The following is a 15,909-nucleotide window of genomic DNA, read 5'->3' as shown; positions in this document are numbered from 1 at the left end:
GTAGTCCTTGTCAGTTTCTTCTTGATTACATTTATATTTCTCCCTTATTTTACATTTCCAGAGTTAAGAGATTTCACAAGTTACAGATGTTAATATTATATTCTGATTGCAAAATATTTTAACTAAATGCAGTCTATTYGCTTCCAGAATGTAAGTAGCTATATCTAGCTGTCCGATAACACATTCTGATTGTGTTAGCCCTCCCMAAAAATGTAATAAATTGTCACGACTTCCGCCGAAGTTGGTCCCTCTCCTTGTTCGGGCTGCGTTTCTAGCCATCGCCGATCCACCTTTCATTTTCCATTGGTTTTGTCTTGTCTTCCCACACACCTGGTTTCAATTCCATCATTACATGTTGTGTATTTAACCCTCTGTTTCCCCCCATGTCCTTGTCCGGAATTGTTTATTGTAGTGCTTGTGCACATTATGCTGGTGTGTACCGGGTTTTGTTTACCCATTGATTTATTGTTCTGTTTACGGTGGTTTTGTTTATTAAACTGCGCCGTTGTAAATCAGTTTTTGCTCTCCTGCGCCCGACTTCTCTGCCGCCAGTACGCACCCCTACATAAATATCATATTAACAACTGCAAACATTTCTCATTGCAAGAAATTTGCTGTAAAACTGCTCATTTTCCTCTCCGCCCCATGGCAAAAACAAGTCGAATTGCACAAATTACACCAAAACTTAAACATTTGTATTAAATTGTTTCATAAAATTTCAAAATCTTCTGTCCGCTCCATATTAAAATGTGTAGAATTGCAGCAAGCTAGCTTTAAAACAAAACACAATTTTCTCTACATCCCATTGCAAAATGTGTAGAATTAACTTAAAATCTCTCTCTCTGCAGTGAGTTCTTGATATTTTATGATCCCATCCCCATCAAAGTTGCCCAAAAGCTAATCAAAACAGAATAGTTTTTATTTCTTAATCAGCTTTAGATGTAAAGGCTTTTTTTGAAATGGTTCGGAATTGGTAATGTAAATTTAAAAAAATGATAATATTCACTCCACAGCATCTTTACTGTGTTGCACTTTGAACATTGAGAACGAACAATTATTTATCCAAACTCATGATGTAACGTTTTTTGTCGTCTGAAGAAGAGTAGTCGGACCAAAGCGCAGCGTGGTAAGTGTTCATGCTTTTTTATTAGAACAGAACACTATAACAAAATAACAAGAGAAATAAATGAAACCGAAACAGTCCTGTAAGGTGCAAAACACTAAACAGAAAATAACTACCCACAAAAACCATGTGGGAAAAAGCTACCTAAGTATGGTTCCCAATCAGAGACAACGATAGACAGCTGTCCCTGATTGAGAACCATACCCGGCCAAAACAAAGAAATACAAAACATAGAAAAAATAACATAGAATGCCCACCCAAATCACACCCTGACCAAACCAAAATAGAGACATAAAAAGCTCTCTACGGTCAGGGCGTGACACATGAAAATATATGAAGTGTGGTCTAACACTAATTAGGGATATCCAATTAACAGTACCTTGTAAGCCTTAAATTCAATCAAGCTTGAAGGCAGCAGGGAGGAGACCACAATTAGCCCACATTAACATTGCAGACTTTTATCCAACCTGCCTCGGATTCTGATTAGTGTATTTAAACTCATAACACCCCCCCCCCCCCACACACACACCTTTCTCGGAAAACAAGAGATATTTTCCTGCAATTCTGCACATTTTGCCATAGGGCGTAGTGAACATTTTGCCATTTTAAAGCAAGTTTGCTGAGAGAATTTTTAGCAATTTTATAGCTAATTTCATGCAATTATACACATTTTGCCATAAGGTGGAGGCAAATGTTTGCAGCTTATAATATGGTAACTGATGATCAATGGGCCCCACCCCAGTCGGTAATTCGACCATGCTTACTACAAGTTAAGATAGCTGTCCGCTAGACTAACTTACCAATCTTAAAAACTTTAGCTGACATTGGCAAATTGTGAGTGCTGATGCAGAACCAAATTTCAAAATTGCACCTTGTGTATTCTATTATTCTAACTCTCAACAGTAAGTTGAGACACTGACTGAGTTCCACAAAAAAAATCATTAATATACTGCATATACATGTATATATTTTTTTATTCGTCCGCTGGCTTACAAAATGGGGGTCACTGCCTGTTGCCCATCCCTGTTGTAAATKAAGTACATGATTTACGTTGAAAGTCTAAAACACACTACTGCATTATCAATCTAATCTTCCCTTCTTCATCAAGTTCAAGCTAGGACTACAAAACATGGTTTGAGACCCTGATATGTCGGCTATTAGTGGTATATGCAGTGTCATTACATAATTGTATTAGTACTACTATCMTTACATAAGTGTGTTTTCTCCATCTGTAGCCCTTTCAGTTTYTTGGTGTGATGAAAGAATTACACTTTGGTTTTTGCTATTTCCTTTCAATTTGTGTCAGACAACCAGGTGAAGGAAGTTTCTAATAATCAATGACTTTAGTTGATCAATCAAGTACAAGGGAGGAGAGAACCTGCAGACACTTGGCCCTCCAGGAATTGAGTTTTCACCCCTGCAAAATGCTGTGGGGGCCTCATCGAAGTGTTGCACACAGCTGGTAGGGCTTGGGACTGTGTGTAGATCCCATCTTAAAGTCCAGGCTGGGTTCCACCCCTGGGGGAGAGGAGAAGGTGAAACTCTGCAGCAGGGAGGTGAAGAACAGGAACAGTTCCATCTTAGCTAGCTGCTCCCCAGGACACACCCTCTTAGCTGATGGGAGAATCAATCACAGAACACCTTCTCTAACTCTCAGTGTAAAGTATAAAACAGTAACTAAACACTAACATACTCTAGCTATAGAGACAAGTCAATGATTCAACTTCAGTTAAACCGAGTCAACTATTACCATGTAAGGAGGATGAGTTGTACATGTGCTATTTCCTGTAGGGCAGCATCATTTGGCACCAATCTGGGGTCAAATGACATGGAAGAGATGTAGTACCAATTACCTAAAGAGAACGGTAGGATAAATGTAGCACAGTATTACCTAAAGAGAAGGTAGGATAAATGTAGCACAGTATTACCTAAAGAGAACGGTAGGATAAATGTAGCACAGTATTACCTAAAGAGAACGGTAGGATAAATGTAGCACAGTATTACCTAAAGAGAACGGTAGGTAAATGTAGCACCAGTATTACATAAGAGAACGTAGGATAAATGTAGCACAGTATTACCTAAAGAGAAACGGTAGGATAAATGTAGCACAGTATTACATAAAGAGAACGGTAGGATAAATGTACACAGTATTACCTAAAGAGAACGGTAGGATAAATGTAGCACAGTATTACATAAAGAGAACGGTAGGATAAATGTAGCACAGTATTACCTAAAGAGAACGGTAGGATAAATGTAGCACAGTATTACATAAAAGAGAACGGTGAATAAAGTGTGCACAGTATTACATAAAGAGAACGGTAGGATTAAATGTTGCACAGTATTACCTAAAGAGAACGGTAGAAATAAATGTAGACAGTATTACATAAAGAGAACGGTAGGATAAATGTAGCACCAGTATTACATAAAGAGAACGGTAGGATAAATTTAGCACAGTATTACATAAAGAGAACGGTAGGATAAATGTAGCACAGTATTACCTAAAGAGAACGTAGGATAAATGTAGCACAGTATTACATAAAAGAACGGTAGGATAAATGTAGCACAGTATACCTAAAGAGAATGGTAGGATAAATGTAGCACAGTATTACCTAAAGAGAACGTAGGATAAATGTAGCACAGTATTACCTAACGGAATGGTAGGATAAATGTAGCACAGTTTACCTAAAGAGAACGGTAGGATAAATGTAGCACAGTATTACCTAAAGAGAATGGAAGGAATGCGTCTCTCTTCCTGAAACTTGCCCTCCTGATCCAGGAAGTGTGCAGGGTTGAAGGTGTGAGGGGTCTCCTACTCTGACTCATCAAACAGGACAGACTGGAGGGTACCTAACACCCTGGTGTTCTGAGGGGACAACAAAACAGACATGATCTCATCAACTCACTGTATTATTTATTAGATACAACTAGTACACATTGTACACAGTGTTATGGCAACAAAGCTTTATGTATAGTTGAAATTAGTAAGGGATAAACGCAGACATTCTGTACATTATCTAGGAAATTATGGGCAACGCTCCCGAGTCCATTTGCGATGTTMATTTTTCAAAGGTAATGTACATTACGGATGTGTTTATCCAACTTATACCACAGTTGTGAAAGAAAACAATACTCAAGCACAAATTTACTGGTATGTTTAGGCGCATATTGTGTCATGATTTCAAAGTGTCCTGATATCTTTTCCAACTGTCCTGATATCTTTCCCAACTGTCCTGATATGCCCATTCTAGAATGCCCTTTTAGCCAATCAGAAACGAGTATTCAACAACGCTGTGGTATCTAACTCTTTTTCGAATGTTGTTATGGACACAGTCAAACAACGGAAGTGATGGATTTGACGGATGGATTCGCTAAACTGCAGCACTCCATTGGCAAACTTGCCAGAGTAAATTATTTGAAAGAGTCAATTTATAAAGTCATGTAAACAAGTGTAAGTGTATATGTGTAATTTTATTTTTTATTTAATTCAAGTTCGCTAACGTTAGCTAGACCTACTAGTAGGCTAGTTCTGTTGTGCTAATAATGTTAGTTGTGTTGTGGTAGAGTTAATTAAGGCCCAGGCCATCCACCAAGCCAATAACTACAGCCTAATGATACATGTAATGATAAAATAYAGGCTACATAACTATAAAACTTTGTTGAGCATCCACACTAGAGGAAAGTTGATAGTTTATTGTTTTACAGTTCTACATTCCTACAGTCCTACACCTGTCAATCAACKGATCAATGCATCCTACTTCTGCCTATGAATAATGTTGTAACACAAGACCAGGTTTCTAACACACAGATATTGATTCAAACCATTCAGTGCTTTCAGGATGTGTTCATTGTCATAGTGACAACTGAAAATAATACTTCAATGTAAATGTAGGTCTAATGAAAAATTATGTAGTAACTTGTATTTAAATGTAGCAATTCAGCAACAAACACTGTTTGGCCTGCACAWATTTTACAGCATGTAATGGCCTCATTGCTCAAATGGTTTGCAAGTGATTGCCATTGGTCTAATGGTTGTTAATTCCTTTGGGTCTTCTTTTTCACTGTGATCATCTCTGTATGTCTTGTGCACCTATTTGCAATGCATCCGTGTAACATGCATTTTCTACGCTGTAGGCCTGTTCCACCTTCAGCAATTAGCAAGAGCAAGCCAACTTCTTTCCCGGGATAGACTAGTAGGCCTAGTATAAATACATGTTCTTTAGCTTTGTAGCCTATAGATTTTCCTGGGATTTCACGAGAAGTGGAATGGCCTATAGCCTGTTGCGCAAGGGAACCGATGAGAGAGGCTAGTGATCTGTTGCCAAAGTAAGAAGCTAAATATTAGCTAGATATTWGGCCATTCGTTAGCTAAATATTAGCGATATAAGCTAAATATTTACCTGTCAAAGTTCAAGAAAAATAAGATAACAGATTATCAAATGACAGATCTGTAGTGCGTTTCTCCAGGCTGCGCTCTGTGGTCCCCAGTCACGCAAAGCTCCACAGTATGGATTAGGCCTATGTTTTTAGACAAGAAAATGATTAAACAATGGRCTACAACAACAGAGTGCAATGAGGAGTGAGTTGTTGTTGTCAAGAGAATAYGCAATTATTGTCCATGGGCTGTACACTTCAGTGATGCAGGCTAATTTGAATAACCACTCATGTCCTGTTTTGTTTCATGCTGAAATAACTGCATGCCAACAGCCTAGGCCTGACTATGCAACCATTTGGACCAGTTTAGGTCTATTCTAGACCGTTTAGAAGGTCCAGAAAGTTACATTAGCAGGACACTCACTATTTTGTCAGAATGTAATCCGGTATTAAGATACAGTAGGCCTACTATTGAAAATAGGGGCTTCACCTTTCCTACACTATTTCACATTCAGCAAGCAAGAGCAAGCGTGCACCTCTCTTCCAATAGGCTATTAGTAAGTTGCTTCCACTCGTTCTGTGGCCCTTGTTAAGGTCAATGGCATCTGTCAAAGGCATCATGAACCTTATCAAGTACCAGGACATTTCAGCCACAAAACTGGTTGCCACTGCCATGACATTGACACTTGTCCACAAGCAGATCTTCCAGCAATACAATAACCTCAAGCACACATCAAAATCCACAAAGAAATGGTTAGATGACCACAAAATCAACATTTTGCAATGGCATCTCAGTCTYCGAACTTGAACCCCATTGAAAACCTGTGGTTTGAATTGAAAAGGGCAGTCCATAAGCGCAGACAAAGGATATCAAGTATCTGGAAAGATTCTATATGGAGGAATGGTTTAGGATCTCTTCCAATGTCTCATAAAGCATTTTAGAAAAAGGCTCAGTGTCATTATCCTCACAAGGGAAGGGTGCTGGAGTATTGAAAACTGGGTATCCAATCATTTTGACCCTTATCTTAAAAAAGGTATTACTTGTTAAACCAAATCTCTTTCTCTGAGAAATTTAATTAGTATAAAATAATAACATTTGTCACTTTTTTTGCATGCAATACTACAGCTCAGTTCTGATGTGATTAATAAGGAGCATCCAGATGCTGCACTTGAKGAATTTATGAAATTGCTTCTTCCAATTATTGATAAACATGYRCCTGTTAAGAAACTGACTGTTAGAACTGTTAAGGCTCCATGGATTGATGAGAAATTGAAAAACTGTATGGTTGAAAGAGATGGGGCAAAAGGAGTGGCTAAAAAGTCTGACTTCACATCTGACTGGCTGACTTACAGCAAGTTGAGAAATGATGTGACTAAACTCAAACAAAAAGAAGAAGAATCTGTTTTATGAAGCCAAGATCAAAAAACTGTGGAGTATTTTAAATGAAATTATGGGCAGAAAGACAAATTCAACTCCACCTTTCATCGAATCAGATGGCTTATTCATCACAAAACCATTTGATGTTGCCAGTTATTTTTATGATTACTTAATTGGCAAAGTGTACAAAATTAGGCAGGAAATGCCAACAATAAACAGTGAGCCATTGTACTCATGCAGAAAAAAAAGACCTATCAGATTGCTGCCAGCTCATAGCAAACTGTTGGAAAAAAATGCATTTGACCAAATACAGTGATATTTCACTGTAAACAAATTAACAACAGACTTTCAGCATGCTTATAGAAAAGGGCACTCAACATGTACTGCACTGACAGAAATGACTGATGATTGGTTGAAATACATTGATAATAAGAAGATTGTGGGAGCTGTACTAATAGATTTCAGTGCAGCCTTTGATATTATTGACTATAATCTGTTGTTGAGAAAACGTACGCCACCGGTCAAAAGCTTTAGTACACCTACTCATTCAATAGATTTTTCTTTATTTTTACTATTTTCTACATTGTAGAATAATAGTGAAGACATCAAAACTATGAAATAACACTATTAAATAACACTACAACTATTATAAAACCCTTTTGCAATTATGTTAGCACAGCTGAAGACTGATGTCCTGATTAAAGAAGCAATAAAACTGGCCTTCTTTAGACTAGTTGAGAATCTGGAGCATCAGCATGATTACAGGCTCAAAATGGCCAGAAACAAAGAACTTTCTTCTCAAACTCGTCAGTCTATTCTCGTTCTGAGAAATTAAGGCTATTCCAGGCGTGAAATTGCCAAGAAACTGAAGATCTCGTACAACGCTGTGTACTACTCCCTTCTCACATGGAATTGCCTTCATTTCTCAGAACAAGAACAGACTGACGAGTTTCAGAAGAAAGTTATTTGTTTCTGGCCATTTTGAGCCTTGGATTAGCTAACACAACGCTCCATTGGAACATAGGAGTGATGGTTGCTGATAATGCGCCTCTGTACGCCTATGTAGATATCCCATTAAAAATCCGCCGTTTCCAGCTACAATAGTCATTTACAACATTAACAATGTCTACACTGTATTTCTGATCAATTTGATGTTATTTTAATGGACAAAATTGTGAATTTCTTTCAGAAACAAGGACATTTCTAAGTGACCCCAAACTTTTGAACGGCAGTGTAACTCAGAGGGTTTTCTTTAATGGAAGCTTCTCTAATGTCAAACATGTAAAGTGTGGTGCACCGCAAGGCAGTTCTCTAGGCGCTCTACTCTTTTCTATTTTTACCAACGACCCGGCCACTGGTTTTAAAGAAAGCATGTGTGTCCATGTATGCTGATGATTCAACCATATACACATCAGCAACCGCAGCTAATGAAGTCACTGAAATCCTTAACAAAGAGTTGCAGTCTGTTTTGGAATGGTTGGCCAGTAATATACTGGTCCTGAACATATCTAAAACTAAGAGGATTGTATGTGGTACGTATCATTCCTTAAGTTCTAGACCTCAGCTGAATCTGGTAATGAGTGGTGTGGCTATWGAACAAGTTGAGGCGACTCAATTACTTGGGGTTACCTTAGATTGTAAACTGTCATGGTGAAAAAATATAGATTCAATGGTTGTAAAGATGGGGAGTAGTCTGTCCGTAATAAAGAGATGCTCTGCTTTTTTGACACTACATTCCACAAAGTAAGTCCTGCAGACTYTAGTTTTATCTTATCTTGATTATTGTCCAGTCATAGGGTCAAGTGCTGCAAAGAAATATCTAGTTAAGCTGCACGTCTTGCTCGTCAATGTAATGAGAATGCTAATGTTAATATTATGCATGCCAGTCTCTCTTGTTTAAGAGTTGAGGAAAGACTGAATACATCACTTCTTGTTTTTATAAGAAACATTAATGTGTTTGAAATTCAAAATTGTTTGCATAGTCAACTTACACACAGCACTGACACACACACATATCCCACCAGACATGCCCCCAGGGGACATTTCACAGTCCCCAGGTCCAGATGAAATTYAAGGAAAAGTACAGTATTATGTTGAGCCAAGAGTGCATGGAAGTCCCTTCCAACTTATATAGCGCAAGTGAACAGCAAACCTGGTTTAAAAAACAAATAAAGCAACACCTCACAGCACAACTCCTCTCCCCCATGTGACCTACTTGTTGTGTGCATGCACTGACATTTATGTGTAACTGATAGATGCACACACACACACACACACACACACTACATGTTCATGTTTTTAAATGGATGTAAATAGTAAAGTCTTCAGTTTGTAATGTATTTTTCGTTATGTGTTGGACCCCAGTAAGACTAACTCTCGCCATTGTGTCGGCTAATGGGGATCCTAATAAATCAAATCGATTTTTCCTTTGCCATCCTCAGTGGCAACGTTCTTATCCCTTGCTTGCTGCTAGTTAGTTTACTAGCTACGGCTACATAGTCACAACCTCTGCAAACAGAATAAAAGCAAAGTTTATTGCGTCAGTTTGTTTAAGCTTTTTATCCTGCTTATACCAGTTGCCAAAGAAAACAAGACTAAGCACATTTCCGTTGATAGTTTCATTTATATAGGCAAATTCATACTTTCTCAACTTTTGGTTTGCCATAGACCGGCGATCCAGTCGTTCATTCGAATAGTTCTATATTTATGGACGCGACCCAGTTGTTCGTTCTTTATGTTCCATTGCCATGCTCACTGGCAATGTTCTTATCTAGCTAGCTACAGATAACACAGTCACAATCTCTGCAGCCAAAATAAGAGCACAGTAGCCATTTTCTATTGACATTTATTTGGATACATCCATAACAATGAGCTGATAAGGCCGATTTTGCCTGGCATACAGTGGCTTGCAAAAGTCTTCACCCTCCTTGGCATTTTTTTCCTATTTTGTTGCCTTACAACCTGGATTTAAMATAGATTTCTGGGGGGTTTGTATCAATTGATTTACACAACATGCCTACCACTTTGAAGATGCAATTTCTTCTGCAATTTTAGTCTCATCTGATCAGAGTACCTTCTTCCATATCTTTGGCGAGTCTCCCACATGCCTTTTAGCAAACACCAAACATGTTTTCTTTAAGCAATGGCTTTTTTTGTTCACTCTTCCGTAAAGCCCAGCTCTGGGGAGAGTACAGCTTAAGGTGGTCCTATGGACAGTGTTACAGATACAAGTATTATGTGTGTATCCTGTGTTTCTTTTCTCTCCTTCTCCCCTACTCACAGGTGACAATCATCATTCCCCAATCAGTCATCAATCAGTCGCTAATTGGAAGACACCTGCTCCTTTTCTCCTACCCAATCACATTCCCTTTCCCTTGGTTTAAAAACCCTGTCAGTTGTTTTCTCTTGAGCTTAATTCTCTTTGTCAATGCCATCTGTCTGTAGATCTCTTGTGTGGTTTAGCATCTACATGTCACTTTGTCCCCACCTGTGAGTATTGTGTTTGTTATGGTGTTTGAGTGTTTGTTTGATAGTGGGAAAAGGGGGTAACCAGACAGGTCGCCCATGGGCATACACTACCCGTAGGTAAACTTTGTTAAATACACTAGTTAGAACTGGGCGGACCATCCCCTGTATTTTTGGTTAGTTAGTTAGCTGTTGGTGAAGTAGGCTAGTCTAGCTTAGGGGTGTTTGTGGATACTTATTATTTCTTTCCTTGGGTCCAGCTCAGCCCCTTTTCATGCTCCCCCCATTACCGTGTGTTTGTAAATAAACCCTGAGTGTTAGACGGTAGATATTAGTTGTCGTGGTTATTTCGTTCTCACTCTTACTTTGTCACTACTATAATTTGCATGAGTTATGTTACGGGTCCCATTACCATCCACCCTAGACTGTCGGGCCAAAGGGATTCGTAACAGACAGATACTCCAATCTTCGCTGTGGTCCTTGCAGCTCCTTCAGGGTTATCTTTGGTCTCTTTGTTCCCTCTCTAATGCCCTCCTTGCCTGGTCCATGAGTTTTGGCAGGTTTGTTGTGGTGCTATATTCTTTCAATTTTTTAATAATGGATTTAATGGTGCTCTGTGGGATGTTCAAAGTTTTGGATATTTTTTTATTACCCAACCCTGATCTGTACTTCTCCACGACTTTGTCCCTGACCTGTTTTGAGCGCTCCTTGGTCTTCATGGTGCTGCTTGCTTGGTGGTGCCCCTTGCTTAGTGGTGTTTCAGACTCTGGGGCCTTTCAGAACAGGTGTATATATACTGAGATCATGTGACAGACCATGTGACACTTAGATTGCATACAGGTGGACTTTATTTAACTTATTGTGTGACTTCTGAAGGTAAATGGTTGCCCCAGATCTTATTTAGGGGCCTTATATCAAAGGGGGTGAATACATATGCACGCACCACTTTTTATTTTTTTATTTTAAATAAGTAATAAAATAAAAAAATCACTTCACCAATTTGGACTATTGTGTGTGTTCATTATATGGAATCCAAATAAAATCCATTTAAATTACAGGTTGTAACACAACAAAGTAGGAAAAAATGCCAAGGGGGATGAATACTTTTGCAAGGCACTGTAGCTAGAAAAGTGTGCCTTCTCGTCAGGACACTCATCAACACTGACTGTTAATTACGAGGAGATAGGATTGCATATCAAACACTAGGCTAGAAGCTAGCTAAATAGTTTGTTGATAGCAAACCTGCCAATATGACAACCAAATTAAAAAAATATCAGTTGCTGAAAACAGCTTGTCAAACTAGAAACATGTTGAAGGATTTGACAGATTTAGTGACTGAGGTGATGGGAGAAATTCATGTACAACATTTACCACTTTAGGTCATCAGACGCTCCCCCTAAAAATATGTCTCGGCAAAAACAAATCAATGTTTTTCCTCAATGTATCCAATTTCAGTTTTTGTAGTTGGTTTAACTTTCTGTAACTTTGTAGCAAGTATGGTCTGCATGTGTAGGTGCATATTGCAAGGTGTCCCGATATCTTTTCCAACTGTCCTGTTATCAGGTTTTAATCTCCATTCTAGAAACTAGTTTTCAACAATGCTGTGGTATAATAATGAATAAACCCTATACTTTTAAGTCCCTATCAGTTTGTGTCCCTATTGGCCCTACTCCCTACCACATTTAAGGCTTCTAAAGGAACAAACAGAACACAACACTCTGACAACATACAATACATTGAGTTGCATTTGAGTTATGAGGAACAAATCCTTGAGTGTTGCAGTAAGTGGTCCCTGAGATGACTGACCTTAGGGATGGTGTACCCTCCAACCTCAGTGTCTTTAGTGGCCTTGCGGTATGATATTCCCCATCTTCTGTGTCTCATGGATGACTACATCTATGTAGGGCATGCTGTCCCTGTCTTCCATGGAGGGCTGCCGTGACGACCCAACAACTGCATCCATCTCTGCCTGCACCTTGGCTACATCAGGGATAAAAGACAATGCAAAGAAAGTCATCATGCTAATTAATTGTGTGTGTGTGCAAATGCTCGCACACATCTTTCTGCATGACCTTCTTTTAATCAATCAAGATCAGAGAAGGCCCCAATAGAGGGTTGTAGAGGTGGTCTATGTCCCTGCTACAAATAGATTCAGAGTGCAGAAGCACAAGTTCTCCAAGTTAAACTCAGCCCTTGTCATCTTCCCACTGTGCAACAAAACAACAAACTAGATACTTTATAAAAAATATTTAACTTATTGACGATGCTGAAGCCAATTTACCAATGTGTCAAGAAAATGTGATACAGAAATATGGACATGTACTGCAATAAAATAATAGCTTTGAATCCCCATTTGGATAGTGAGTGTGCCCGGCCTGCAGCCTAAAATATTCTAATAGTACAACTACTTGCTTACCTAAAAGTACTCCCTAATACCATTTTTTTTTATGTAACTCTTCTCCAGTCCCWCATCATCATCAACATCATCAGCTGTGTAGTGGAGGGTAAACATACAAAAACACTGTTTACCCACCTAGTGTGGGAAAAAAGCATTGAAAATATAGGGAGAAAATATGGGTTGGACCATACTTTTGTCATCAATCATTAAAAAAAAKATCTACTTGAGAACTGGAAATGAAATGATCCTCCATTGTTAAGACATTGGATGTGTCACGCCCTGACCTTAGTTATCTCTGTTTTCTTTATTATTTTGGTTAGGTCAGGGTGTGACGAGGGTGGTATGTGTGTTTTTGTCTGGTCTAGGTTTTTTTTAATGTCTAGGTTGTGTGTGTAGTCTAGGCATACGTAGGTCTATGGTGGCCTGGATTGGTTCCCAATCAGAGGCAGCTGTTTATCATTGTCTCTGATTGGGGATCCTATTTAGGTTTCCATTTTCCAGTTTAGTTTGTGGGTGATTGTCTATGTTGAATGTCTGCACTCGTTATTATTAGCGGCACGTTATTTTGTATAGTTTGTTTCGGTGTGCTTTCGTTGTCATTAAATAAGATGTATTCACATCACGCTGCGCTTTGGTCTCCTCACTACGACAATCGTGACAGGATGAATCAAATGCATTAGTATTTAAATATTAAACAAATGTTGGCTAGAGAGAAAAACAAAATCGTGCAATTTGAAGCCATATGGTATAAAGTGTTACAAGTACTGGAGATATCCACAATATTAGAAATGGGAAAGGATGTTATTGTGAGATGGACAGGATGGGTGTGAATACAGTGGGAGCATGTGGGTCTGAGCAAGTGTGATGTCATTAATGTTTGTTGAAGGTCATGTACTTCCGAGTTGGTGTTTTTTGTCTTTATTTGTCTTTTTTCTCTATGTTGAAGGTTGGGCATTAAGTCCCTGCCAACGTCATGTTTAGTTTACTGGACCTATGTTTGTCAAATGTTAAATGTCTATTATCTTTGTATATGTATATTTGTTTATTTTCTAAACACTAAAATACAATTATAAAAAATAAATAATAACATCGGGAGAATTACTATATTCACTGCGAACGGCATCAGTGTTTACCCGACTACTTTATTTTACCAATACATCAGTGAGTCATCATCCTCAGCATCATCACGATCATCATCATCATCCCCGTCATCTTCTCTATCTCGTTGAGGAAGCAGTCAATGAAGTCTCTTGGGGACGAGGGGTCGTTGTCCTTCTTGTGCTCCTGAATCCTGATCTTGATGAAGGAGATGACCTCCTCCCAGCCAGAGAAGATCCTTCTGTGAGGACCAGGAACCCGATGCATGACCCACGGCATCATGTTATACATGTGAGGACAGACAATCAATCACTCAATTCCATTTATTTATAAAGCCCTTTTTACATCAGCAGTTGTGACAAAGTGCTTTACAGATATCCAGCCTTAACCCCAAAGAGTAAGCAATGCAGAAGCAGAAACACAGTTGCCAGGAAAAACTCTAGAAGGAAGGAATCTATAAAGAAACTTAGAGAGGAACCCAGCTCCGAGGGGTTGCCAGTCCTCTTCTAGGGTCAATGCTAATATGAACGCCTGTCTAGTTCAGTCATATTTAATGATTATTCTAAATATAATATCATATAAATTAATTAAACAAAAAAGGAGAAAGAGAGAGACTTACTTCAGCCCAAATGCCTCCTTCCAAAGACATCATCTCATTGATAGTGTTCATGAGGGTTTGGAATTGGTCGTTGCTGTATTCAAAGCGGTCACCAAACACAAGACAGCAGATAACATTGGAGACATCGTTGTTAATCAGCATCGGGGGTTGAAGGGTTTTCCTGCATGGGACAAAAGCAACATGGCTCAGCACAAACATCATTTCTTTTTTGCGTGTGAGCCATATCCTTACACTGAACTTCAGTCTGAAATCATTTTTCTGGGTAAGCACCATAGCTTATACAGTTTTGTCCCAAAAATATTTATTTGTGCGAGGACTCCTGATCTCAACTGAATCTGTCACCATAAAAATCAATACATTATTTATCGCTGCGTGTCTTTTACATCCAAAACAGAGGCCTCTCAAGTGTAAACTTAACAATAACAATGTCATTGTAGTGTATACTCAAATCTGTTTTGAAAAGTATACAAATTTCCTTGTGGGGACAATAACATTTGAATTGAACTGTAAGCATATCAAGTACCTTGTTCACTCTAAAAGGCTTCATTCAGACACTGTGCTTCGATCTGGATGGACGGCTCCAAACTCTTCTTGCCCAGTCCAAAGTTCCTCAGTGGATACCCATGGATACCCATTCGTCATAATCACACTTAAGTGTACGAAAAGTTTTCAGTGATCAGTGAAGAAGCAAAAACTTGTACCATATCCTCTCAAATGTAACTAAGAAAGCCTTGGACAAATATCCTTGTCTGAGTTAGAACGGCCCATTCCCTGTTACTGTAGTGTGAGGGAGCTTGATGTTCAAGTAGGTACACCCCCTGGATAGGATGCTATTTGTTGCAGGTTCCTTACCACCCCAATCCAAGAAAATAGGCACCAGGTCAAATGTTTTGCCTTTGGTATGAGTAGACTGGGGATCGAACCCCTAAATGTCCAATTTAGGACTCTAATACACTCAAAGGTACAAGGATGTAATATTTCCACAATATTATATTATTACCAATATGGTCAGTTATCAATTATCAGTCAATAGACATACTGTAAGGTAAGGACAATGTCCTGCCTTTCCAATAAAAACAAGTCATCCAGCACCATAATTTAATCATCATAGTACGCAGTATTGGCAGTGTAAAACGCCTTCACCTAATTACCTTTACTTCCCGATGCTTGACTTCCAATATATATATATATCTTCAAATAAGGGAAGGGAGGCCGATCCGCAAAACTGTCACCATTGTTGACCAAGGCCTCTTTCACCATCTCGTATCCACTCAGGACAACCCACTTTGGCCCTTGGTTTGCCGAAGGAATTCGAAGGCTGAAAATCTTTCAATATTTTTTTGCACACTACAAGAATAATGATAAGAAAAACAGTTTGTCACATTGTTTACTCAAAAAGAGCATTTAGTTAGCCTGGTCCCAGATCTGATTATGCTCTTACCAACGCCATTGCTCAT

The 15,909-nt window shown here is 38.8% G+C and overlaps 1 pseudogene; it reads right to left on the bottom strand.

Annotated features, from left to right (window-relative positions):
• Positions 1-2,432: 2,432 nt before the first annotated feature.
• LOC111975513 (cytochrome P450 2J4-like) lies at positions 2,433-15,909 on the bottom strand (annotated as a pseudogene).

Source organism: Salvelinus sp. IW2-2015, linkage group LG16 (genome assembly GCF_002910315.2).
Source record: "Salvelinus sp. IW2-2015 linkage group LG16, ASM291031v2, whole genome shotgun sequence".
Taxonomy (NCBI): domain Eukaryota; kingdom Metazoa; phylum Chordata; class Actinopteri; order Salmoniformes; family Salmonidae; genus Salvelinus; species Salvelinus sp. IW2-2015.
Note: the sequence above shows the minus strand (reverse complement) of the source record. Positions and strands in the feature narration are given on the sequence as shown.